This window comes from Alligator sinensis, unplaced genomic scaffold, assembly GCF_000455745.1.
Source record: "Alligator sinensis unplaced genomic scaffold, ASM45574v1 scaffold615_1, whole genome shotgun sequence".
NCBI classification, from domain to species: Eukaryota; Metazoa; Chordata; order Crocodylia; family Alligatoridae; genus Alligator; species Alligator sinensis.
In genome coordinates this window covers 370,270-396,488 of record NW_005841982.1, presented here as the reverse complement: position 1 = coordinate 396,488, position 26,219 = coordinate 370,270, and the positions used below count along the sequence as shown (strand labels likewise).

General features: G+C 41.3%; 1 protein-coding gene across 35 annotated transcripts in view; it reads right to left on the bottom strand.

The window, feature by feature from the left end:
- Positions 1 to 18,385: 18,385 nt before the first annotated feature.
- Positions 18,386 to 26,219, bottom strand: part of DTNA (dystrobrevin alpha) — a 358,606-nt gene continuing 350,772 nt past the window's right edge. For 25 of the 35 annotated variants that reach the window (XM_025201058.1, XM_025201066.1, XM_025201064.1 and 22 more), the window contains 2 exons: positions 21,812 to 21,896; positions 18,386 to 21,667 (listed from right to left, as the gene is read on the bottom strand). The gene's annotated coding sequence lies outside the window, so the exon portion shown is untranslated. The remainder of the gene's footprint in view (positions 21,668 to 21,811; positions 21,897 to 26,219) is intronic. The other 10 variants (XM_025201051.1, XM_025201053.1, XM_025201059.1 and 7 more) reach the window with 1 other exon arrangement.

The following is a 26,219-nucleotide window of genomic DNA, read 5'->3' as shown; positions in this document are numbered from 1 at the left end:
CCTACAGCTTCCAAGTTCAGCTCCACTTGTGCTGAAGGATATAGTTCAAATATGTAAATGCAGAAAAGTTGTGCCACTCCCATCTGATCACTTGCTAGAGAGGCTGCTGTGCAGTTCACAGTTCTGTTGCTGTTGAAATTGCTGAAGTGGTAGCATGGAAAAGCACTAACTGCCCCGTTCTTCTCAACCAGGGTCCCAGGAATCCACAATTCCATTGCTGTGAAATTTCAGTTTTTCAAGAGATGACTAAATTCAGCATTGACATTAAATTTACTATTTTGGTGCAAACCAATACTTTATTTTTCATTTCTCCCTGGCTACAGCTTTCTACACAAGAGGAAATTAAGTGTGTGCTCCTTGAAGTGCTCCAAGGAGTGCAAGGGAGAGCCAAAGGTAGTGACTAATTTGCAGCTATGGAGTATGCATGTGCGTGGGAGTCATGAGAGCAGACTGACCACCTGGTGTGCTCAGAGAAGAGGAGATAGGATGGTGAGCATCTGAAGCTAGATGTCTGTTTCTCCTCTGCCACATGCTGCAGAAGGAGGAGATCCCATGAAAAAGTTAACTGGACAGCAGCATGAGTAGAGTCTCTGAGGGTGGGGCTCAAACACCTGAAAAGATTAGGGGAGGAAAATCTACTAGTCATCATTATATTTTCTGTTCTGAGCCATAAATGTGAGAAAACAGCAATGATGAGTACCTGTATTTGGTGGCAGTAACTACATTTCTAGGGAAGGAGAACTTGGGAGTTTGTTACTGAGAAGTACACTGGGTTCTGACTATGCAGTCTGGGAGAGTTTTAGTAGATGTATAGATAATTGTGATTGCTACAGTGCTGGGGTGGCTGGAGCATCCCAGAGCAGTGTGGGGGGCTCTCCAGCATGCTTGGCAGTGAACCCGGAAGTGGACCAAAAGTACTTCCAGTCCATTTCTGGGTCTGCCGGGGAGTGCGCTGGGATGGCTCCCCTGTGCCCCGGGATGGCTCCCCTGTGCCCCCCTGGCCCAGTGATCAGCTGCAGAGGGACCCTGGGTGCCCCCTGAGACCCAAAAGGCACCAGTTGCCAAGCAGGGGAGGCTCAGGGGGGCCCTTCAGCATACTCCCTGGTGGACCCAGAAGTGCTTCTGGTCCACTTCTGGGTTTGCTGCCAAGCACACTGGGGAGCCCCCCGTGCTTCTGTGAGACGCTCCATGTGCCCCAGCATTGCAGCGTTCAGAGCCCCTGCTACCTAGAGGTATGTAGAAAAAACATTTAGAGCTGTCTCTATGTCTGAATTGCCAAATCTCTCCGAATCAATTCAGAGGGTTCCAAACGGAGAGATTAAACGGTCCTCCGATGCAATTCGGATTTGGAGATTTGGCCACCAAATCAGGCCGAATCTCTGCCGAATCGAATCAGGGACTGAAGCTTTGCACAGGCCTAGTAACCAGTTCTAATATAAAGCAACACATCAAGTCAAAATAATGCTAATATACTGACACTGAGCATCTTTTTATGGATTCCCCAATGTCTTAAATTCCTTTCTTCCTATAACAATAACTACTCTATAAAACAAATTGAACACCTAGTGCTTAGATCAGTCTGCGTAGATCTTTGAAACTGGGCAATCTCTGCAGAAGATTTTTTTCCCCTAGACCGTGGTATACTGTAGGGTTAGGCCTCCATAGGCCAACAGTAGACTTTTAGGAAAGAGGAAACCCAGAGTTGGAGAGATTTAAGAGCTTGTGGAAACCAGTTTGAATTTATCTTAAAAAATATAATCCAAGGTTGTCACTGGTGTCACTATAACCATTAGCAAAACATTTGTGAGGATCCTAGTTTGAAGTTTCGTAGGAAAAACATACAAAAATTCTGAGCACTGATTTTGTTATTTTTGTGTATGCTTATCATGTAAGTAGCATACAGATATAACAGGAAAAGTTTTGTAAGTGAAAGTAATTATAAATATACACTGGATTTGACCAAGGCATTATATTAGCCAGGGAGTTGGCTTTGTAAGCTTGAGCTTTGAAAAGAAATCTGGAGTAAAGTTTGAAGTGTGTATAGCCAAAAACCATAAAACCTATTCTGATTAAAATGGAAAGTTTGCCTAAATGAAAACTGCAGGAAAAGGATCTGTTCATACAAATAAAGGTTCTGTTTATGATGTATGCTGCTTGTGACCTTATTAATTGGAGATCTTTAAATACAATTTTTAAGGCATTACCTTCTAGATACAGAGAGTGGGCCTTGTTTTTATAGTTTAATTTGGTGCAAAGAGGCATAAGCTTTTTATGTCTGTGCTTAACTGGAAATATAGGGTCTTACTCTCCTTAGTTATATATGTACAACCTAGTACGTTGTTAGTTCCATTGCAGATGCACTGGTATAACAATGAGAATCTAGTCTGTGTAAAATTCCATTTTAAAAAATGGATAGTTAAGGAGATTATTTTGAAAGTAATTGCATGCAATTTGAGTAAATGTCATGTATTAAATTCAGATTTGCAGTTTATAAGTGCAATTTTTAGAATGATACCATTACTAACTCTATAGCTAGATTATGGGGTTTTTTTTTTTTCTTTTAATGCTGGATTTGTGAGAGTTGATTTTTTTTTTCTTTCTACTTTAAATCATTATAATAGCTGTAGTTTTTGAATATAGATCTTTGGCCTATAATACTAGATTAATTTTCTGATGTAGAAACGGTAGCGAAAGCCCACTCATATCTGGATTTTAATCCCATTAGAGAAAATGAAATATTGAGAGCAACATTAAAGTTTGTTTTCAAAGTGACCTACAAAAAGGATATATTAAACAATGGTGCTATGTATTTTTTTTTAAGGGATTTTGTTTTTAAAAAAATCTAATTCTGAATCTGATTACCTTACCCTAAATGTATCGGAGATGCCAAGTGAGATGTTCTCTTTTATAGCCATGGACATTTTTATCCTGGGAGCCGAGCTGTTGCACTTTTTCTTGAAGGCCTGGTTTATTTGACCTTCAACCTTTTGTAGGGATTCTATTAATAGAAAACAAATTTACAGCCTGTTTCTCAGTTACATGAGCTCTTCTTTTGCTATTGCTATTGCCTTTGCTATACTGGCAACATAACTGCACCTTAAATTGGGTATTAATTATTTCCATCCTAAATACCACAACAAACCCAAAGAGTCTCTCTGATTAAAAAGTCCTCTCATTTAATTGCTTAGTCTCCTGACTCCTGTAAAAAGTCATATATATTTCTACTCATTAGAGAATATTTGTTCTAAACACACTTCTAAATCCAGAATGTAAAGTCCTACACATCTAGTTACATTCTAACGTGTTCCTATCAGGTCTTCAGTTAAACCTGGGTGCTGGCCTCCTTCATTTAGCAGACACAGCTGGAAATGGGCTAATCTCTTATGCTTCAGAGGAAATTATGTGCATGTGGGTGAGGGGGATGGGGAGGGGGGGCAGGTGTAGGTGGAGAATTGCAGAAGCTAAATTATGCATTGGGGGGGAAAAAATTATTGCTGCCCCTAGAGGCTACTGGCTGAAGCCCTGAAGCATGAAATCTGATTATAATCAAATTGTCTTAACACAGAGCTGCAAGTTTGAGGAACATATCGAGAGTCATGTAAAGAATTCTCTTTGCCTTGGGGCCCATGGAAGAACAGAATGAGTGGACAGGCTCAGTTTCACATATTTCAAGGCCAGAAAAGATCCCATTAACTAATCAGCCAATCACATGCGTCAAAGTATATCTTTTAGGAACATGTCTAAGGCCACATTCAAAACAGGCTGGAAGTTTTAGGAGCATGTCGAATGTAATGTTGGGAGAATCTAAAATAGAACTTAAGTAGAGTCAAAACTGTAGTCCAAAAAAACCACGTTCCATGATCACTAGGGGTACACTGATAGAGATTTTTTTGGGCCGATACTGATGGCTGATTTTTAACAAGCCATATTGGCCGATACTGATCCAATTCCAATATGCAGCTGGGCAGCTTGGGGAGCAGCGTCCAGCTGGTCTGTCTGGTGTGGGAGAAGGGCTGCGGGGAGGGAACCCACTGTTGTGTGTTCCCCAGGAAGGCATGCTGCACACTGGGACTGGGGCAGCACCAGGCTCTTCCTGGCAGAGACTGGGCCAGGCTGCACTTGGGGTGGGTGGTGGTGCTGGGAAGGGGGTTATGAGGGGGCTGCAGCTACCCCAAAATTCACCATAGCTCCCCATCCTCCCTCCCGGAGCCACCTTTGTCTGCCTTGAGCGCAGTCCCAGCCCAGCCCAGCCTCCTACCGGGAAGAGCCTGATGCCGCCCCAGCCTGCAGCAGTAGCCTACTTTTGCCTTGCACACTGATCCAGAAGCACACGCCCCCCCATACTGCCCCAGGGTGCACCCAGCGATGGAGCCACGTCCTTCCCCCACCGCATTTCCTGGATGAGCCATTTGCGGCTCTGTCCAGTAGCCCACCCATCTGTGCAGCGCTTGCCCCAGCCCCACTCCCTCCCATACCATGGGGGACTCAATCTGTCCTTTCAACACGCCCCTTCCATCACAACAGACTTATTAGCCGGACCCTGCTACTCTCCAAGCTGTCGGGCTGTGCTCCTGGCTGCATGTGTGCTATGCTGCAGCTGTAAATGCACGGGGCATTTATCAGCCACATCAGCCAAAAAAAAGCCAATTGCTGATACAGTCAATTTTCCTTATATTGGTGCTGATCTGATATGGGACTGGTGTATCGGTGCATCTCGAATGGTCATCTAATCCTCAAGATGCCAAAGCTCAGTAGATGCCTGAAGTTCTTCCTTCTGCCTATATCCAGAACTGCCATGGTCTGAGCAGCCCGGTGCATGCAACCTGCCTCATCCTACTGAGACCCAGAAATTAGACAGAATACTGCTCAAGTCCCCTTAGGGGCCTGATCCAGTAAACATGTTATGTCTAACAGCATTCAGCTCAGCACGAAAATACAGTAGCCACAGACACTTTGATTCAAAAGTCTGAGGGGCAGTGGTGGAAGAATAGGTTGGGGTAGCTGTCTTCTACATAGTAGCCTCTTGGCTTGAGCACTCAGAGAGTGGGAAAGCTGCTTTCTAGGTCATCTTCAGCTTGAAGAGATTCAAACCCACATTTTCCTACTTCTAAGGAGACAACTCTAAATGCTAGGCTGGGTCGGGGTACCTACTACCCTTGCTGTTGAAGGTTGGCAGCTGGGTAGGAAAGAATGCAAGAGTTAGGATGCCAAAAGAAAAAGCATGATTTTATAGGTTAATACTTGGGGGACTTGCCTTGGACTGGAGAATCTTGAGTTCTGGTCCCTTCTCCCACAGTTATTTATGGTTTTTAATCAATGACTTTTTAATATAAAATACACAAACAATCCACGGAGCAGAGAATGGGATTCAGGGCTAGACTTTGCAGCTGCGTACACTAACTACTAGGCTAGAGTCAGGCTTTTGTTTATCTTCCTTTTGGCTGTAGGAGTTTTGCATATTCTTGGCTGCACTCCTTGCCTTCAAGCATATCATAGGAGGCCTAGGTGTTTAACCCTGGGTTCTGGACTTAACGCAACCAACCAAGTGCTCCAAAGTTAGGTGTTGTGGTTTTTAGCTTTAAGGGACCCAAATCCTTCTTGGGATCTGGCCCTCACTCTCATCTTAAATATTCCAAGTGATGATTAGTCCATCTTTTGCCCCTTTTTGCTTAAAGAAGTAAGACTGGTAATTCACGGTGATTTTTGCAGCCCAGTTTTGAACTTATTTGGAGCAGGTAAATCATAGGGAAGCCAAAAAAGAAGACATCTGGGTTGACTGAGGCCCAGGCAAGGATACTAAAGAAAGGTAATGTAAAAATGGGCTAGCTCATGGAAATGCTGTTGAAGAAAAATCAATAAGGTAGTTCTGAGGCTGTGTGAAAGTTCAAAATCACAATTTGGAAAATAAGCCAGGATTTGAGAATACAAACAAATATCCAGATGTGGGATGCTGACCTATCCTTCAGTAGAAAGTATTAAACATCCTAATGAATTAATTATATTTATTCAGTAAAGTTCAGAACAATTTTTCCCCAAAATGCTTTTTGTTATTTTCTAGTCACAGTCGCTGCTGCTCTTGATTTAGGGCATTTCTGGCAAAATTCAGAAGGACCATGGACCACATAAATGCAATAGATTCTTGAAACAAATTGTACAGTAGCTGGGACTGCTGCAGGAATGGGAGGAAGGCTGAATACTGTGCAGAGTTTAGCACATTGGCTCATGAAACACTGGAGCCATTGTTTCTGTATGCAATGAAAAGCTGTTCAAAAACCCAGTCTCAATATAATGCCAAAAATCTGTGCTTGTCATTTCTTGTTTACTTGCCATAAAACTGCTGCATTACTCTTCCATCCCTACAATTAATCATTTGTAAAAAAGGGGTTCTTAACAGGAGAATGTCAAATCCAGACTTTTCTGCTTGTTTCCTTTTAAAAAAAAAATGCATGTCTTTGTTTTCTCCCATTCTTTGCCTTTGTTGAGTAGTTCCATTTGTATTAGTCACTGCTCAGAACTGGGAGATAATGATTGACGCTGTGACAGGCTTTCCTAGATGTGTTAATGGCTGCTTTGTGTTTGTACATTCAAAAAAATACATATTTATATTTTGTGCATATACTATCATTATTTGGATGGTTTTTCCAATTCCTTTTCTCAAGCTTGTGCGGTTATAGTTATGCAGTTAGCTGCCAATTTACAGCATGGGAAAAACAAAACCCCATTAGGATCTATATCTCCTTTTTGTCAAATCCAGATGCATATAACTTCTTGATGGTTTGTACAGAATTTAGCTAAGGAAAAACTGAGGTTTAGAGGCAGCTTCCTTTCCCATGAAGCAATTTTTTTTTCTTATCAGTGTTGTTTTTTAATGGGTTTAAAGGACTGTAGAGCCAGGTCATCAGATGATCTAAATAGATATATATCCCATGACTTCAGTGGAGTTTTGATAATTTACATTAGTTAAGGATCTTGTTCCCTGGTTAAATATTTTCCAGATACATAATACTGTTTTACTGGGTAGGAGATGCACTGCATGGAAGCAATTCATACCAGGATAATTCCAAACATCTTACCATTTATTCAGATAAATGGATTTTTTTCTACTATTAAAGTTCTGATGAACTGTTAACATTATGAGGCCCATGAAAAAAGGTAAAGAAATATACAGTGCAAGTGTATTGTAATTTGTCTTGGTGTTCAAGTACATTGCCACGCAATCAGATATTAGAGTACCAAACAAAATTCACTGCACACATACCTAAAAAAAGACAGTATAAAATGGTGAAAAAAGCAGTTGCAGCCTAATTAACACACAGTCATTACTGGCTAATGACTAGTAATTCTTGCAACAAAAGAGAATAGCAAGGGAATAACAAGTTGCTGTCTTTACCATCCCCTTTGATGAATCTGTCACACCTCACCTTATGTATTAATGTGACAGATGTGCTGTTGTGTGAATAGCCTCACTAATATGCAGAGATACAGAACCTTATGACAAATAAACTCTCACTGGTTTATAACATTTAGCTATTTTTTATGTTATATGGTTGTGAGGTTCAATTAACTAACTTGATCAAAGTGGTAGAAAGTGGACTTTGATCAGAGCTAAAGTTTCACTAGTTATAGTAACAAATCCTTTTTGATGACTAGCTGACTGACCAAATACATCAGCTAGAAGGATACTGAATGGGGTTCTCTGGAAAAAGTAATCATCTGAATTAATGAGAAATCAGAATTATACAGGTCCCAACAAATTAATTTGGGATTCAGCAGTCTGAATTAAAAATGTTCAAATATGGAAGCCAAGAAAAAAACAGCTTGGCTCAAGGTCAAGCACTGTTAGAGTGCTACTTCTCTCTATGAGGGTTTACACTAGGGCTGTGTGAAGCTTCAGGTGGTGATTCAATTCGGAGGAGATTTGGCCTGATTTGGTGGCCGAATCTCCAAATCTCTGAATTGAATCAGGGGACCAATTTAAAGGTCCGAATCGATTCAAAGCTCTAGGGGCAACTTGGATCGGGACAGTGATTCAAATCACTGAATTGAATCATTATACCCCGAATCAGCTGAATCTGAATCCAAAGCAAATACTAGCTGCTTTGCACAGGCCTAGTTTACATTGCACAAATCTGGTGCCTATAGCAAATTACCATACACATAGAGAGACAGAGAGAGAGAACATGTGAGCAAGTGAGCTGAGTACTGGCTACCAAGAGGCACCTGAGACCCTTGGGTATTGCAGTCCAGGAAAAACGGAACCTTACTGGAGTCAGGAGAGAAGCCTCTCTCACCTGCTAGGTGAAGAAAACTTTGGTGAACTTTATTTAATTCAGTTAACATTACACCCCAGTGCTCTTTCCTACCCAGGGCAGGTGCTCGGACAGAAACCCCCTGCAGTCCCCAACTAGAATCCCCCATCTACTTTTTATTTTCTCAGGTAGTCAGGTCTAGTAAACTATTGGTTTATTCATGTAGCACAGTGCTAACTTTTTAATTCAACTGTTACATAGCATTAAGTTAATACAACACAAAAGTCTTGTTACATCTGCACAGTTGCTTTTACCGGCCAATATATTAAGCTCATAAAAAATGAAATACTGGTTTGACAAAAACTATTTCCTGTAAAACAACATTGACTGACATTAATTATACTGTTAGCCTTTACTTCTCTGTCCAATTAATCCCATATCAAGTTTTCCATTATTTTGTCCAGGTCTGAAATCCTGCTAGCCAGACTGTTGTTACTTGTGTCAACCCCATTGCCATACCACTTTTAGGGATATTGGCATTTTGACACTCAGTTTTCTGGATTTTTTCATTATTCCTAGATTGAATACAAGTTAATAGTAAGGACCCTGCTTTGTCTTGATAAAAATCTTTAAGACTCTTGGAATTATCTTAGCTAGTTGATTTAAAGATGTTTATCCCTGATAGAGAGTATTCCTACTTACCTATTAATGGATTGGAAAGTACTACATCATTTTCATTTTTTTTGTTTTTCAAAATACAGAGCAGAAATATGTATTGAACACATTTGCCTTTTTTGCATTATTATTAATAATGTTACTATATCTAATGAAGGCCCTAGCCTATTGCTATGTTCATTGTTTCTAATATACTTTAAATAACCTTCTCTCTTTTTTGTCCTTATTCCTCCCAGCCCTTAAGTGTTTTGGTGATATCATTAGCTTTCTTTATCAATTTTATATTTTTCATAAATAGAATTTGGTTGAGCTATTTTTTGTGAAAATATTTTCTTGAAAAATGATTAGTCAAAATTGTTACTGTTGAAAGGAAAATAGCTCAATTAAAAAAAATTTCCCAGCTCAAAATATTGAAATGGTTTTGGAATGGTCGGTTCCATTTTGACACTTTAAAAAAAATTAAAAACTTGGATTTTTTGTTTTGGAACAACTGTATATATACTAAAAAGGATTAAAGAAAATTCAAAGAAAAAAGATCAATCAAAGTCTTTCATATAAGTCTTTTTTTCCTTTCAGTATGTCTGTTCAAGAACATCTTTTTCACCTGCCTTTGTAGATGAGAAAAAACTGCAAACACTCATTTTTTTTGTAGGATGGGAAAAATTTCCTATGGCTTCTCATTTCACTGCTTGCCATCTGTTTCCTTTTATCCATTTGTTCTATGCTGCTTTTTAGCATTCAACTGAAACTCAAGATTCTTAATTTTTCTTCACCTTGCGGACCATTGTATATGGCTAGGTCCTGCACCACCAAAAATAATGTGAATTTTGCCATTGATACAAATGGCATTTGTGTGATCATACTAATATGCCACTGTGGGAAACTGTTGGTATGGCTCTTCATTTCAAATGGCAGTCTTTGACACACCATCATGATACTGGCTACATAGACATAAATAATGCTTTATCTCCATTTCATAAACTCAAAGATAAACTTCAGTTATATTGTTTAGTAGCTCATTATCCTTAATCCCCAATTTATGCATTAAGAGAGTCATTCCATCTTCAGAATTATAAAGTATGTATGCAGGACTTTAGGGGAGGGCACAAATATATTATAGAATTCTGATCTAATGTAGCTTCACCTTTCCTATCTGCTTCTAAATCGTCATGCCTTATACTTTTTATTTCAGACCACGTTATTATGCTCATTTGGTTTTAGGCAGCAAATAAAAAGGAACAACCATGGAGGAAGTAATGTATGACTTAGCAACGACTAGACTGCTAGCTTTAATTCAGGTGATCTGACTTCACTTCTGAAGGCTGCCAACACTCCCTTTAAAGCAGATGCTCATGCAACAATAATTCTGCAGCATTAGAGGGGGCAAAAGATGATTTTCAGTAACTGTTGATTCAAAGAAAGTAGAAGAGCTGTTCCCCTTTTAGCTGCAAGGAAAGTGCTCTATTGCTGTTTAGCACATTCTTATTAAAGGATAACAAGATATGGTACTTTTGTTAACCTGAGAGGTACTAGGACAAATTTCTGTCTGCTGTTGTCCAGCTGTACTTATTGGAATTATACTAAGAATACACTTGGTATCTAAGTTTGGTGGGAAAACCACATATTGTTCAATTAATCTCCACATAGCAGATGATCAATATTATGTATAATCAGTTACAGAACAGATGACGCATAACCATTTATATCCAATTACATTACAGGCGGTATGACTAGTAAATTATTTCACGAGGGTGTCATATTGAATGTAATAGTTTAAATGTTTATAATAGTTGCCTATTAGTCAGTTTAGGAAGAAGACAAGATTTATCTTCTTATCTAGGCCATTGTTTTGGTCTATGTGAGGAAGGTCCTGACTGCTCAGAGTCTTAACTCTTGAATTTTATCTTTAGAGGCCTTTAACAAAGTTAACCTAAAAATGACCCTTAAGCAAACATCCCAAATTTCGAGAAATCAAACCCTAGGAGCCTTTTAAAAGATTGGAAATAAAAGTCAATTCAGCGATATGGAAATTCCTCAAAGTAATTAAAATGGTCAACAAAATAAACTAATTACCAAGCAAAAGAATCTGTTAAGAAAGATCTGAGCCCAAATTTGGGAGTAGTGACAGGTTTGGGTAGGAGGGGCCCAAGACGGCAACTCACTCAATAAAAACTGTAACCTACTGTCCCAATTTGGAGGTAACCTCACTTGCAGAACAACGAAGGAAGAATCGCAAGTGTAGGCCGGATCAGACTGATCACCTGAACCACCCTCTCCGTGAACATGAATCTCTTAGTTCACGCGAAAGCCGCAGAGCACCCGAAAGGGACTGAAGGAAGGGGACTTAGTCCTATCAGTATTGAGGCCAGCCCATTGAATCGTATTGCTGAGGCGAGCCCATTGAACCATACTGCTGAGGCCAACCCATTAAATTGTACTACTGAGGAATGAAACCATATCTAGGTGTTTGGCTTCTCGGAATTCTAGGATTGTAAGTATATTATGAAAATAATAGTATTGAGTCAAATTTAACTTTGAGTTGTAATTGTAGTTGTCTTTGTAATACTAATTCTTATAGCATTGTTTGGGAAGGAAGTGCATTCGGAGCATTGTTTCTGATATATGTAATTATTGTGTTCTTAATGTTTGTGGTATTTCTTAAAGCAAAGCAGTGTTATATGCGTAGCAAAGAATTTTAAAATAAAATTGTGTTGTATGAATTAAGTGTGTAATCATTGTGAAATCGTGCAATCAACTAGATATTCCCACAGCCAGTGCATCAAACGAATCAGTAAGTTATGTGGGATTTTCTCTATTCCATAACCCGCTAGAGACAGAGGGAAGTTGGGTCTGGCTACTGAATATCTAGTTAAACATTGATCTGATTTTTGTTTTTAAATCACTCTTGCCTCCCTTGGGAAACAGCGGGGTGGGGAGGGGGAATTCACACTAGAGGAGAATTCTGAAACAATAGTTGTAATGATTTTCTGCAGACCAGACACAATCCACAAATCAAGTCAGTTTTTTTATTTGCCGTGGTAACAATCATTTGCAACCTGAACTTAGTTAATTCTTAGGTTGATTATCCTCAAGCCAGAACAGAATAAAGCTTACTCTTGTGTAGGTGTACTGGAGCTGTGGTACCAGCAAAAGTAAAAGGTAGCATACACTTGCTTTGGAATGGTTGACTAAGGTAAAAAGAAAAAAAATATCCTTCTAAATAGATTTCCCATAATGGTGAATCTAGGCAATGATACTGCATTGCTTTTTGTTATTCTCACGCATGGAATTAATGCATCTGGGAGAGCTTAAGACATGAAATGTAACATAACATTGGCCTCTCTGCCCACTTTTCCTCAAATAAACATGCCTCAGAGAGGAGAAGGGATGAATCCCTGGAAGCAGTGTACCCTCGAGTGTTAATTATTCTATGCACCAGCTCCAATACTGGCCTCTGAACAAAAACAAACAAGACTTTAAAAGCCTCAGCTTGCTCTGGGACTTCACACTACAGTGGGGGTTGGGCTCTGAAAGCAAATTAGCAGTGAACCAGTACACACTTGCATGTGGTAAAAATTAAACATGATTCAATGTATGCTCAGTGATTGGAATTGAAAAATCATGTTCCATTATTCCACAAAGACTGATAAAGTAGGATTTTTACCTCTAAGTAGAAGTGACACTAACACACAAATGTAAATCAACATCTGATGAAGTGACGCAGGCTCACAAAACCTTATACAGCTCTGATTTAGTTAGTCTATAAGGTGCATTTCTACCCAGCCTTCTCCCTGACTTCTGCAGGGACAAGGTAAAGACCATCAATTGAATTCACTATCCAGTGAAGGGTGGGTAAACTAACCAGCAGGGCTGAAGTGCTAGACTTTAGAAAGACTAACTTCAGTGTGCTCAGGAGATTAGTTAGTGAGGCGTTAAAGCTCAAGAGCATAGGTGAAATAGGGGTCCAGGCTGTGGAAAAAGGGTTACCTACCAAGGAGGAGTATACATCCCTGGCTCGCTTTTGCAGGGAATAAGTCAGGAAGGCCAAAGCAGGATTAGAATTTAGGCTGGTGACAAAAATTAAGGACAACAAAAAGTCCTTCTTCAGGTGTATAGGGAGCAAAAGGAAGGTGCAGACTAGCATAGGACCCCTACAAAACAAACTAGGGCAATTGGTGACAGAGAAGGGGGACAAAGCTGAGCTCTTCAATGAGTTCTTTGCATTTGTATTTCTAGACACAGACCAAGACAAATCGCCCAATTGGATCATAGACAGAAACAGGAGGGACACCAGCTCACCAACTGTTAGCGCAGACTTAGTGAAGGGGCACTTGGAGGGGTTGAATATGTTCAAATCAGCGGACCTGGATGAACTTCATCCAAGGGTGCTGAAGGAATTAGCCAGTGTCATAGCAGAGCCACTGGCACGGCTCTTCAAGCACTCATGGTGCTCCGGTCAGGTCCCAGAGAACTGGAAAAGGGCCAATGTGGTCCCTATTTTCTTCTGCCTGACTAATTTTGTTTCTTTTTATGACCAGGTCACAAAATGCTTAGACGCATGAGTTGAGGTAGATGTCATCTAGAAGCCTTCAACTGTCAGTATGTCATTCTGTTCTTGTAAATAAACTGGCAGGCTGTGATGTAGAGGATTACATGGTCAGGTGGGTGGCAAATTGATTAGGGGTTGCACCCAGAGTGGTGGTGGACAGATCAGTGTTGACCTGGAAAGATGCAGGCAGTGGAGTCCTGCAAGGCTTGGTCCTTGGATCGGTGCTATTCAATTTCTTCATCAGTGATTTGGATAAGGGCGTGGAGAGCACCCTGTCCAAGTTCACAGATAATACCAAATTATGGGGCAAAGTTAACACATCAGAGGGTAGGGAATGGATCCAGGTGGATCTAGACAGGTTGTAAAAATGGGCAGAATGAAATAGGATGCCATTCAACAAAGACAAGTGCGAAGTGCTGCACCTGGGCAAAAAGAACCACCAACACACTTACAGGCTGGGGGAGGACCGTCTCAGTAGCACAGCAGCAGAAAGGGATCTTGGAGTCATAGTTGACTCCAAGATGAGCATGAGTTGTCAATGTGACAAAGTGATCAACAAGGCTAACCAGACTTTATCATGCATTAGCAGATGCATGACGATCAGGTCCACAGAGGTGATGCTTCCCCTCTATGTGGCACTGGTCAGGCCGCAGTTGGAGTACTGCATCCAGTTTTGGGCACCACACTTCAAGAGGGATGCAGAAAACCTTGAGAGGGTCCAGAGGAGGGCCACTCATATGGTCAGAGGCCTGCAGGCAAGGCCCTACAAGGAGAGACTGAGGGACCTAGATCTCTTCAGCCTTTGCAACAGAAGGCTCAGAGGTGATCTTGTGGCTGCCTATAAATTCATCAGGGGAGGGCAGCAGGGAATAGGAGATGCTCTATTTACTAGGGCACCCCCTGGAGTAAGTAGGAACAATAGCTGCATATTGATGGAGAGCAGATTTAGATTGGACATTAGAAAGAACTTCTTCACAGTAAAGGTTGCCAGAATCTGGAATGGGCTTCCAAGGGAGGTGGTGCTCTCCCCTACCCTGGGGGTCTTCAAGAGTAGACTGGACAAGCACCTAGCTGAGGTCGTCTAACCCCAGTGCTCTTTCCTACCCAGGGCAGGTGCTCAGACTCAATGACCTATCGAGGACCCTAACATCTATGAATCTATAATATGGCCATCTACCATTCTTCCTAGTTTAATGGCATCCACCCAAATTCACAGCTGATGGAGGTCAGTGTCAGAGATTCCATCATTTTTGTTTCTGTGTAGAGTAGCTCAGTTTAGCGAAGGAAAGTTGGGGATTGCAGAGAACAAAAAAATAAAGGATTCATGGCATTAAGGCAGTGTTTCCTAAGATATTTAGATGCCTGACTCCCACTGACATGAGTGGAGATAGGCACTTCACTACCAAGGCTAATATAAAAAGTGTTATATTAAAAGGACAAAAAAGAGATGCACACACTTCACAACCAGGTGATTTGGGCATGTACTTGGGTCACAGGAAGCTTCTACTGACCCTCCAAATTCAGCACAGTAAGGATTTAAACCATAGTCCAGTCCAGGTGAGTGCTATGCTGATGAATTGGCTTTCCCTGATTGATCACTTGTAGAGAAAAATCAGCCAATATAATGGAGCAGCTCAAGAGGTCTGGACCCCTGCACGATGTGCAAAATGACATTGGTAACAAATGTTTTTTTAAAAGACAAACTGACTGACTTGGTAAGTGACATACCAACCATAGAAAATTCAGGGGGAAACAATTCACAAGGGAAGCAGAGAGGACACTAGAGCTACAAACAGAGGTCACATTTGTCCCAGGATAAACTCTAAAAAAAAGTTCACGGGATAAGAAGTAATAACAGTTTGTCTTGGGACATCACAAAGTGTAACTGAACTGCTGGCCTGGGATTGCATTATTGAATTAATGGCAGAAAAGCATCAATACATTTAGCAGCTGGCTAAATCCCAGTTGGAAGGGTGATATGTGTACATGCCAGTCCTGGGACTTTTCTCTTCTGGGACAAAGACAGGCACAACTTGTCCTGAGACAAATACAGCATCTGCTCCTACCCTAAGTGAGCTCAGACTTCACCCTGCCTTTGGCAATCAAATGGAAAGAAAAGGAAGTTAGGGCCTTGTAGCCCTACATGTGGAAATGGTGGCTCCCATAGTAGTTATTATCTGAAAGCTTCCAAATTTGTGGGGCAGAAAATGTGTTCTCTTCCAGACTGCAGATCAGTGCCTGAAGGACAAAAACCTTTGTTTTCTGACACAGACTTAATACAAATGGAAAAGTGATTGCCATGGGCCAATGACTGTGGTCTACTCAAACGGGTCTGAGGATAGAAGGTTTATGCTAATCCCCACATGGTCAAATGTGTGGCAATAATTCAGAATGGTGAAGGGAAAACTGTAGATGTGGATTATCTGGTCATTTGGCTAAAACAAGCCTAAAAGATAAACTCTTTAGTGCTGCTGGATCAATAAGAATTTTTTTTAACCTGTTGGAGTATTATAAACTGCATATTTACAAGGAGTTCAGCTGTTCCTATCACAGTGGCAAGCTTGCAATTCTAGAATATTTCGACACAGAGTGAACACCTGCATCAGACCTCTGAATCATTAGTACTTTCCAGAGGTTTTCAGTCTACCACTCAAGATTGCCATGGTAAGGGAAATTACCAAACCCTAGAAAATAAAGGGGACTTGAATTTGTGTTTGTAGCTGGGATTGATCTATTGTCTTTTGAGGAAGACCAAGAAGGTTCCATGACCAGGGTTCAGTTCCTGGGTCAATCACAGAATTATTTGAAGTGTCACTTATCTCTAAATCCCTCAATTTTTCTTCTGTAAAATGAGGATAATACTGTATAGAACAGCATGAACCTCTACCTGTAGCAGAAAGCCCCCTTTTCCTCTTGCCTGCATTTGCTCTCCCCTCTTTGGATATGTTTTTCTTCTTCTACCTTTTTTTCCTTCCTCTTTCTTTCACTATAAGATAAGGAATTGTGTTTTAAAGTTTGTATGTATGTATTTTGTACCTCCCCTTGTATTTTGGTATTTTTATCTATTTGTGTGCTATGGCTTTATCTTGTAGCTTATATTTTATACTCTTCACCTTTTAACTAAATGTGTTTAGTTTCAGAAGTAAGTTATACATTGTAACAATGTTCACAAAGGCAGGAATCAAACTGCAGCTTCCCTGTATCAGGTGGGCCCCTGAAAGAGCGAGTGAATCAGTGATTGAACGTGTAACACAGTAGCAGGCTTCAGTAACAAGGGTCAATTAACACCTACGAAAACTGCAGATCAACCAACGGAAGAAATCCATAGGAGACAATGTAGCAACTGGGAATTCTCTAAACGTCACTGTTCAAGGGCTAGAAGCCCCGGTCTGAGTTAATCAACGCTAGGGACCAACTTTTGGGGCTGAATATCTCCAGATCGACCACTCCCAGAGCCCTATTCATGACAGCGGTAAATTAATGAAAAGTCATCAACGGACTCCCAAACCTGCACGTACATGTGGATGACCCCTGGGGCTGACAGATGCCATCCAGTAGTCACCGAGGGGGAAGTCCCATGAAGGTCAACGACCCCTGGATTGGGCAAACCTGAAAACTGGGGAGTCACCAAAGTCTTCCAGGGACAGATAAAAAGCAGTGAAAAGTGACCCTCAGGGGCGCACTTTTGATCTCCAACTTGACCAGCACTCAACCTGCCCAGCCAGAAGGACCAGCCGGCGACCCCCTTCTGGAGGATAACACCATGCTGAAAGAAGCCTCGACTGGCCATCGATGGCAGACTCCAGCCCCTGTGGGATAGGTATACCCAACTCTTGTAACTTGCTACTGTGTGTGTGTGTGTGTGTGTGTGTGTGTGTGTGTGTGTGTGTGTGTGTGTGGGGACTAGCCCCAAGGTTTATGATTTGACTTCATTACAGTGTTTCAATCCACCTAATAAACCAGAATTTTAAGGATCCCGAGTTGGACATTTGTAGCCAACATACCCAGGAACCTCTGGGTTTAAGTCCCAGCAGGAACATTGGTACATGCCAATTGAAATCTCCAACTTTGACTGTAGCTAACACTCATTGCCTGAGGAATGCAAACTCCCCCCTGCCCTGATACACTGCATAACCCCTCCACCCCACACACACATACATGTGTTAAAACATGGGGCCAGAACTGCACACACTACTCTAGATGAGGCCTAACCAGTGCTGAGTAAAGCAGGATTATAACCTCCTGTGTCTGACACCTAATGCTTCTATTGATGCATCCCAAAACTGCATTCACCTTTTGAGTGGCTGCATCACATTGCAGACTCATGTTAGGACTCCCAGATCCTTCTCTGTAGTGCTGCCAGCCAGCCAGATGTCACCCATTTTGCATTTTTATTTACGATTATTCTTCCCGAGGTGTAGCACCTTGTAGTGAATTTCGTCTTGCTAGCTTCAGCCCAGCCTTCCGAATCCTTCTGAATTGCAGTCTCATCCTTGAATATGTTTGTAATACTTCCCAGTTTGGTGTTGTTTGTAAAGTTGCTCAAGAAGCTCTTCCCTTGAGCATCCAAATCATCAGTAAACACATTGAACAGCACTGGGCCCAGGATAGACCTCCACTCAAAACCTCCTACCATTTGGACATGCATCCATTTATAATTACCCTTTGCTTGTGGCTATTGAGCCAGTTGTCTATTCACCTTATAGTAGGTTTGTCCAGCTCACATTTCTCCAATTTGATCAATGATGGAGAGGCAGGAGAAAATTTGGGTGGAGGGGGAGTAGGGGACGAAACAGTGAAGACTACTGAACAAATAACCTTTTTTCTCCCTGTTGAAGAAAGCTTCATTTCAACTTCAGGAAATAGATGTTCTAAAAGCCACAACAAAGCCACAAACATGCTCTTTGGCAGATTACTTTTAAAAATCTTTTTAATGAAGAAATAATTCCATTCCAAAATATAGACACACAATTAAATAGTTTAATCACTTCAAAATATAACATGTCCCCAGTAGGTTCCAACACACACACAAAACAATACTTAACAGCAATACAAAAAACCCATACAATAGCAGTTCTGTTACAATACCAATGAATAGTGTGAAATCTTTAGTGTCTTTGTCTCAAGTGGTGTCAAGTACAGTAGTTAAAAATGTCTTACAGTTAGTAGCCTCAAGATGTAACTCTTCATACATTTTTGGTTCAAAGGTAAAAATTACTTTTCCCTTCAGGACACAGTGGAGTGCTTGCTGTTTACGGCTCCTTCTGCTGAATTGAACCAATGTAATTGCAGCAACCTGAGGTTGCAATATTTACAAGGTCTATCTACAGTAATCGCCAAGACCAATAAGGATGGAAGAAGATGACTAAAAGTAAAGGCAGACACACCTGTGTTAAATAATGAGGCAACAATTTGGCTCATGCATATAAGAAAATACATATTATATCACAACAAAGGCCACACACCTTTTTATGCAGTTTAGTTAATGTTACTACTTACAGATAACCCATTGTCCACCTTCATTTTGAACATTCAAGAACCCTATTCATCTTCACACTCCTGTTTCCTGCTTCTCAATTTCCCTTCAGTAACAGTAAACCACTCGGGGAGTTTTGACTGATGTGCTTGGCCATTTTGTAGTTACAAAATGGCCAGTGCAGGGGACCATTTCTGTAACTTTGCTTAATGACAACAAAACACAATCAAAATAATCTTTAACAAGATGACAAAGAACAGCTGGGTTAAAATGTAGCCAGCTTGATGCTTCAAAAATGTTTAAAATAGAGATCTGGAGAGCCAAATAAGAAGTGCTTCATTTCAGAGTTCTGAAGTACAAGAAGTCACCTAGAACTGTGTTTGGGATTGCTTTGCTGACGCCAGACCGAGAGAGAGGGGCTTGGCTTGTCAACGCTTGTCATTACTATGGGTCCTGAAGCCCTTCCAATGGATTCATACTATTGCACCTATTTCAGCCATGATGATGGTGTGTACACAAACATTAGACTTATGTAATGTAGTTATTACTCCAGGTACAATTAAACATGACATGGGTTGAATCAGTCAGCCGTGACACACAGATTTGTTCTTGCTCAGTTTGTCTTTGTTTAGGAAATGCTTGACAGGAATCCTGAGCTGACAGCAATGTTTATAATTTCACTGCAATAATTTTAAATGTTGAGTGCTAGGCACTAGTGGAGTCTCACCCATTCCTGAGAGGAGTTTGTAGGAGAGGTATGCCATCAAAGGGTATGATGCCTACCTTTTCTGGTTGGCACATACCACAGAAGCAAAAACCAGTGATTGGGGAAAAAAAAAGAACAACCTAGAAAAAGACATCTGGTAGCAATAGTATCTTTTGATTTGGGTGTCTGAGACCACACTCAGATATACAAGAAGTTGTGGACAAGAAATCTGCATAAGCAATAATACGAAACTGAAAAATCGCAGTAGCTCTTTCATACAGATCCATTTTACCCAAAAGCAGTCCCATTGAAACAGTCATGAGACTAAAGACTGCCTACAGACTAACACCGATTTAATGTATTGAGACAAGCTATGTACCAATCTCATTTTTAAGTGGTAGGACACATCCCTAGATGCTACCACAGAACAGAAGTTAGACATGCATTGGGTTGTTTTAAATCAATACCTTATTACTCACTGTTAGTAGATTGTGCCAGATATGGAATATCTATATGAAATTGTACTGTTTTCAGGGCTGCTAGACAGTGTAACTTTATTCAGAAGTAATATCTTATGTGTGAGATATTACTAGATACTTTGCTTCAATCCCTGCTCAGAACTATATGTTGGATAATAGCAATGGTAGGGCAAGCAGTTTATAGCTAGTACTTCCTTTTTATAATCCTGAATGATCAAAAAGCCTCATTTTCTCCTCGAATTCTCCAGGGCTAAGATAAAATGTTAAGAGTTATTTACAGGGACAAAACTCCAGCTTTGTAACTCTATGCTTGTTCTCTCAGAAACATCCACTGCTTTTCTTGTGCTTTTCCCTGACAGCTATGTCTCCATTCAGCTGTGAAAGAGAGTCTCACTACACGTTTCCAAGAGTGCATGCAGAACATCTGGTGGCTGGCTAAGGCAATACACATTTGGAAATAAAAGAAAACAGTTGCAAGCGCACTTTTAAGCCTGTACATTTAAAGCTGAAGGCCTCAAAATAACATGATGGGTTTGGAGAAAAAATGGGAAGAGCCAATCGGTTGAACACATGCTTACTAAAGCTAAAACATCAATGAAACAATACCATGGAAGATTATACATAACTTCAGTCAGTTCAGGGATCTTATGGCACCTGTGGTTTATAAACAGCTTTAGTAACGAGTATTTCAAAACATAGTTCACAGTTTTAAGAAGATCTGTGCTGATTTAAAAACTAGATTCTATATAATTTGAATGTTGCCATTTGTATATGATATTTATTTGGAAAAAATATTTACACTAACTTCTATGGCTGATTTTTAGATTATTTTGAAAGAAAACATTCCTAAGTTACACGTTAGCCCTAAATTAGAGAGGTTTTTTTTCTTTTACTGCATTTTGTACAAGTCCTTTTATGTAAAGACTTGCAAACAAATTGCAGATAAAGCCTGGTACTTTGCTTTTGGGCTACTAGATATATACACTCAGGAGTATAATCATTTATTGTTAAATGCATAATTGTAGCTTTTTATTTCTTCTGTGGAAAAAATGTACAGTGTATAGTAAACTGTTCTACTAAAATCTCAAAGTATTCAGAAATCAAATTCCTATCTATAAACAGTATTAATATTGTCATTGTAAACGGAACAGGTTCAACATCATGTGCAAAGGGTTTACATGTTTAGTTAGTGCTGCTGTTGTTTTGTAACAGCAGTACACATTTCAGCCTGTGTTCTTCACCGGTAATGAGCCATGTTACAGAAGATGTAGCTAATAAGAGTTAGCTTTAAACAAAAGTCTTTTTCTCAAAACACACACCTACAGACTACAACTCTTAGAACAAAAGTACTGTGCTACAGTCCTCAGAACTTAGTTAGTCATTTGATTTTTTTGTCAAGAGATGCTGCACCTGTTGGTTCCATTCTTCTGTGAAGTTTGCAGCCAGGTTTTCATCATCATCATCTGTTCGAAGGCAGCTCTCCTCATCATCAGTTCGTACATAGCTTTCGTTGTCTGTCTGACTGCAGCTTGCCTGTGAAGCAACATATAGGACCATTTTTCAAAAAGAATGTTGTCTGCTTCCATTTCCTTCCTCACATAGCCTCCCAGAGATTGCTTCCCCCAATGTAAAGGAGGTGCAGACACAAATACATGCAGCCCCTCAGCTTGTTGCAACCTTTCTTGTGTAGAATTGAAGTGGACTGGAGAATCTCACGTTGAATCTCCGTGCTGGTGCATTTCTCTGTGTATGTAAAGCTGATCTGCAATGAAATGTAACCATCTCAAAAACAATGCTGGCCTTCATAACTCAAGCAGGATGCTTCTCTCTGACTCAGCTTCCTTGGTGGTGCTTTTTCCTATTCTGCAGGATCAGTAACTTCTCACACTATGAGAATGGGAGGCTTCCTAGTTTTATTCAGTGATGGGAAAAATGGTAAGATATTTGGAAGTTTTCAGTGCTGCAGAGGAATACCTGAGGGCCTAGGTTAAGGTAGCATTGTAGATGCTTTTGCTTGACATACTGAACCTGGAGTTTTCCCCCTCTTATTTGCACCTCACCACCAAAAGTTCATGGGACCAATTTATCCTTTTTCCTCTGAACTTTCTCAATTAATCAAATCTATGTTACAGTAGAACTGATTGTAACATACTGGACTGGAAAGTATGGATGCAGACCCTCTGCTGTTCATGCCAGATGAAAACTTTGTTCCTAGTTTTAGAGTTAAAATGCAAAATGTTTTGATAAACAAAGAATCTATTAAATATGGTGAACAGAGGTAAGTCAGGGTGAAGTTATATGTTATACTTAGCCAATCCTAAGGGCACTTAAAATGCAAGCATCTGATTGTTAAAGCTTGGTAACCTGTGCTAAGTACCCTCTGAGAGCCTCAAAGTTATGCCACTTCCGGCACGGGTTAACTCTGGCTATGCTAACTAGCTCATGTTAGGGCAACTTCAGTCTGCTCCATGGAGATAAAATGAACAATCTGCAGTCCCCCAGCATCCCAGGATGCACTGCTCCCAGCCCTCTCTCTTCTCCCTCAGAGCAGGACTAGAGCCCAGGTTTCCTAGCTCCTAGCCACACCCCTGCTCATCAGCCCTCTCCTGGCAAGTCCCACCTGTGCAGGCAAGAAGTAGTATTAACCCTTAACGTGTGACTGCACACAGCAGGTGCATCCAGACGTGTGTGGACATTTGGTTCCCTGGGGACAAGTAGAAGTGGTGCACTTTGCACTGCCGCTACTTGTCCTGGGGAATGCCTGTGCCATGCATACTGAGGCACGTGGCAAGTTGCCCTGTGTGGGGTAGAAGAGGCTGGGGCCAGCATTGGGCTGGCCCCAGCAGCCTTATCTGGGGTCCCGGGGCCACAACCATGGCGATTCTGCTGCGTGGAGCTTGGCTCACAGAGGAACACAGCTCTAGGCGGCCCGGCTCCACTTTTCAGCAGCATGTGCTGGCCGAGCGTATGTTGCTTCGTTTTTTTTCTGTGTTTTTTTTTGATCCCTGGATATCCAGGGGTCAAAAAAACCTGCGGAAACGCTCCCCCCAGTGCAGCACATGCTTGGCCAGTGTGCCTTTGCAGCGTGGAGAACACCAGACTGCAGTATGTGGCACTGCAAACATGTCTGCAGTGCCACATACCGCACAACCATGCTCGTCTGGACATACCCAGCATGTTGTAACTAACACTACTTAGCATTCCACAGGTTTAGTATGGTCCAAGTGTAAAGTGTAACTTCCCCTTCAGGTAGTTAGGGTTGTACCTCTTTCTCAAAGTGTTTTAATTATCCTAAAGGAGATGCTTCTGAGAGACTCTTGCAATATCTTGTCATGTCCAAAGGAATTAAAAATGGTATATTGATCTTTATTTCCTTGTTTCAGTCAGTCTTAAAAACTGAACATTAGTTTTATTTGACTGATAAATTAAAGAAAAGTGCATAGACATTAGTGATAAGAAACCTCAAAACCTTTTCAAGTTTACTTTGAATAAACATCTAAAAAAGGATCTAACACTTCTCTGAATCATTTAAACCCACAGACGTTGCTGGAAATCTCATTTAAAAAAATCAGGGCAGGATTTGGCACTTGGCTTCAGATCTGGATAGTGACACAAAATTAAATAGAGGGGAACTGAAGAGGGAAGGCAATTACTTTATTTTTTTTAACCTCTAAATGTTCAGTTTGCATTTGAGGTTGGTGTTTATTTGCTAATTTTAAGACTATATAAATATAGGCATCTCATAGCTCTTAATAGCATCATTATAAACCACAAGAGGCATATATGAATGTTTTATGAGGCAACCAAGAACATTAAGATACATTTATGATTTACTATGTAGCCTTGAACAAGTATTTGTGGGATGTGGAGGGGTCGGTCTAGATTTCCTGGATGTTTGTTTCTGTTGCACACCTAGCATTAGGATGAAGAGGTAGTTTTATACAAGAAATGTCAAATACCAATGAATCTTAGAATTCTATACAGAAGTATTGTGATAATGCCATAATCAATTACAAGCTGAGGCTCAAACAGTTTGTAATAGTGTAAGAGCTTATTCACTGGAGCCTGGTATGTATAATTTAATGCACAGGCTCTTTCCTGTTATTGCATGCATGCCTGTGTTTTTAATAACCCAAGTTTTCAATGTTAAAGTTGAAAAATAAAGCAATGAGGCTATCAAGTTGAAGTTGTTCCTCCCTGTTAATTTGGTCTCATGGTACAGCTTAACAATTCTTACACTAAACACTAATAACAGGGAGCAATATGTTAAAAGAGTTACTTTGGAAAGGAAAAGCAAATGTAGATTGTAGAATGTAGTGGAAACTTTTGAGTCTATTTTACATTGTGAAGCTTAATGTTCCATTTCATGCTATTTTTGCATTTCATGTGTATTTTTTTTAAAGAAAAACATAAGCCTTAAAGCATTTGGCCTTGGGATACTACAAGCTTTACCAATCGAACTTGATTGGCCATTTTCAATGTATCAATGCTGCAATAGCCAGAGTAGAGGAGAAAGAGAATTCTCTCCTTTTACACATTAAAAATCAAAATCTCGGAGTACACGCGCGCACACGCACACACACACACAGAAACTTTCATAGCATCCTGGAAGAGGGATAATATAGGGAGAGGTGTGTAAGTGGAAATAAAAATAAATAGAGGTATGAAATGGATGTATTCCTTAAGAATCCCAGCTATATAAGGGGGAGAGAGACAGACAGAGTGACAGAGTGACAGAGAGAGAGCTATACTTTTCTGTGCTAAAAATAGAACTGGAAATTTCCTGAGCAAAACATTTAAATTATTTACTTAGGCCTAAAAATCAATATGATTTTGCCATGACATGAGAGGAAATAGGACCATGCTGATATACCACATTTTCTTGCCTACAACATACAGACAGTGATGACAGTGGCGGGTCTGGCACTCTGCTGTCCTTCCTCGTGCCCAAGAAGAACAGTGGTGGCACCTGCCATGAGATCCTGTCTAGTAAGGCACTGTACACATGGAAAAAGTACATCATGCTCATGCCCTCACCACCTGCCCTGGAGGCGGTGCCCAGTGGCAGCAATAACAGGGCAAGCCTGCCTGGCCAGGCACTAGGCTGGTGCAAAGTGTCCCGAATTGATTTGGCTCCTGCCAAATCAGCTGAATTTCCGAATCACACAGGCCCCATCCCCCGCCTGCTCTCCCAGCCGCAGCTCCCAGCTCTTTGAAAGAAAAAAGCCACACTTGCCGGCTGCTGCCAGGTGGGGAGGTGATCCCTGCTGCCCCCACTGCCCCATTCTGCATGCGGGGCTCTGCCACGAGCCCCCCAAGCCCCTGCCTGCTCTCCCAGCCGCAGCTCCCAGCTCTTTGAAAGAAAAAAGCCACACTTGCCGGCTGCTGCCAGGTGGGAGGGCAATCCTCACTGCTCCCCACTTCCCAAGACTGCTGCAGTGTAGGGCAGTGGGGAATGCCCCCCCACCCCCACCTGGCAGCAACCAGTCAATGGGGGCTTTATTTTAAACAACTGGGAGCTGGGGTGGGTGGGGCAGCCATGGGGAGGCTGGAGGAGCAGGTGGGGGTTAGAGGCCTGGCAGGGGTCCCCCCATGATTCCCCACCCCCTACTTACCAGCATGGAGTCTGGGTCTGCTGCTGCCAGCGGGGACTGCCTGAATTGCCGAAGCTCTCCAAATCTTTTCCAAATTGATTTGGAGAGCTTTGAATTAATTCGGACCTTTTAATTGGCCCCTGATTCAATTCAGATTCAGAGATTTGGTTGCCAAAACAGGCCAAATCTCCTCCGAATTGAATCAGCATCCTACCTGGCACACACTGAATAAGCTACCCGTTGCCAAACCTCCAGTGGCAACTGCTGCATGGGGCTCTGGCCACAGGCTCTTTTGCTTGCCACTCATTGGCAGCATGCCCTGTCTGCGAGGAGGAGGAGAAGGAGATTCTCTTCCATGCCTTCCTGGACTGCTACCAGCTGCAGCTGCTCTTTGCTGCCCTCAGCACCCTCTTTCGCATACTGGACAGACCTCTCTGAGACTATGTACATCTCTATCCTGTAACAAGTGGCCACAGGGAGCCTCTCTGTCT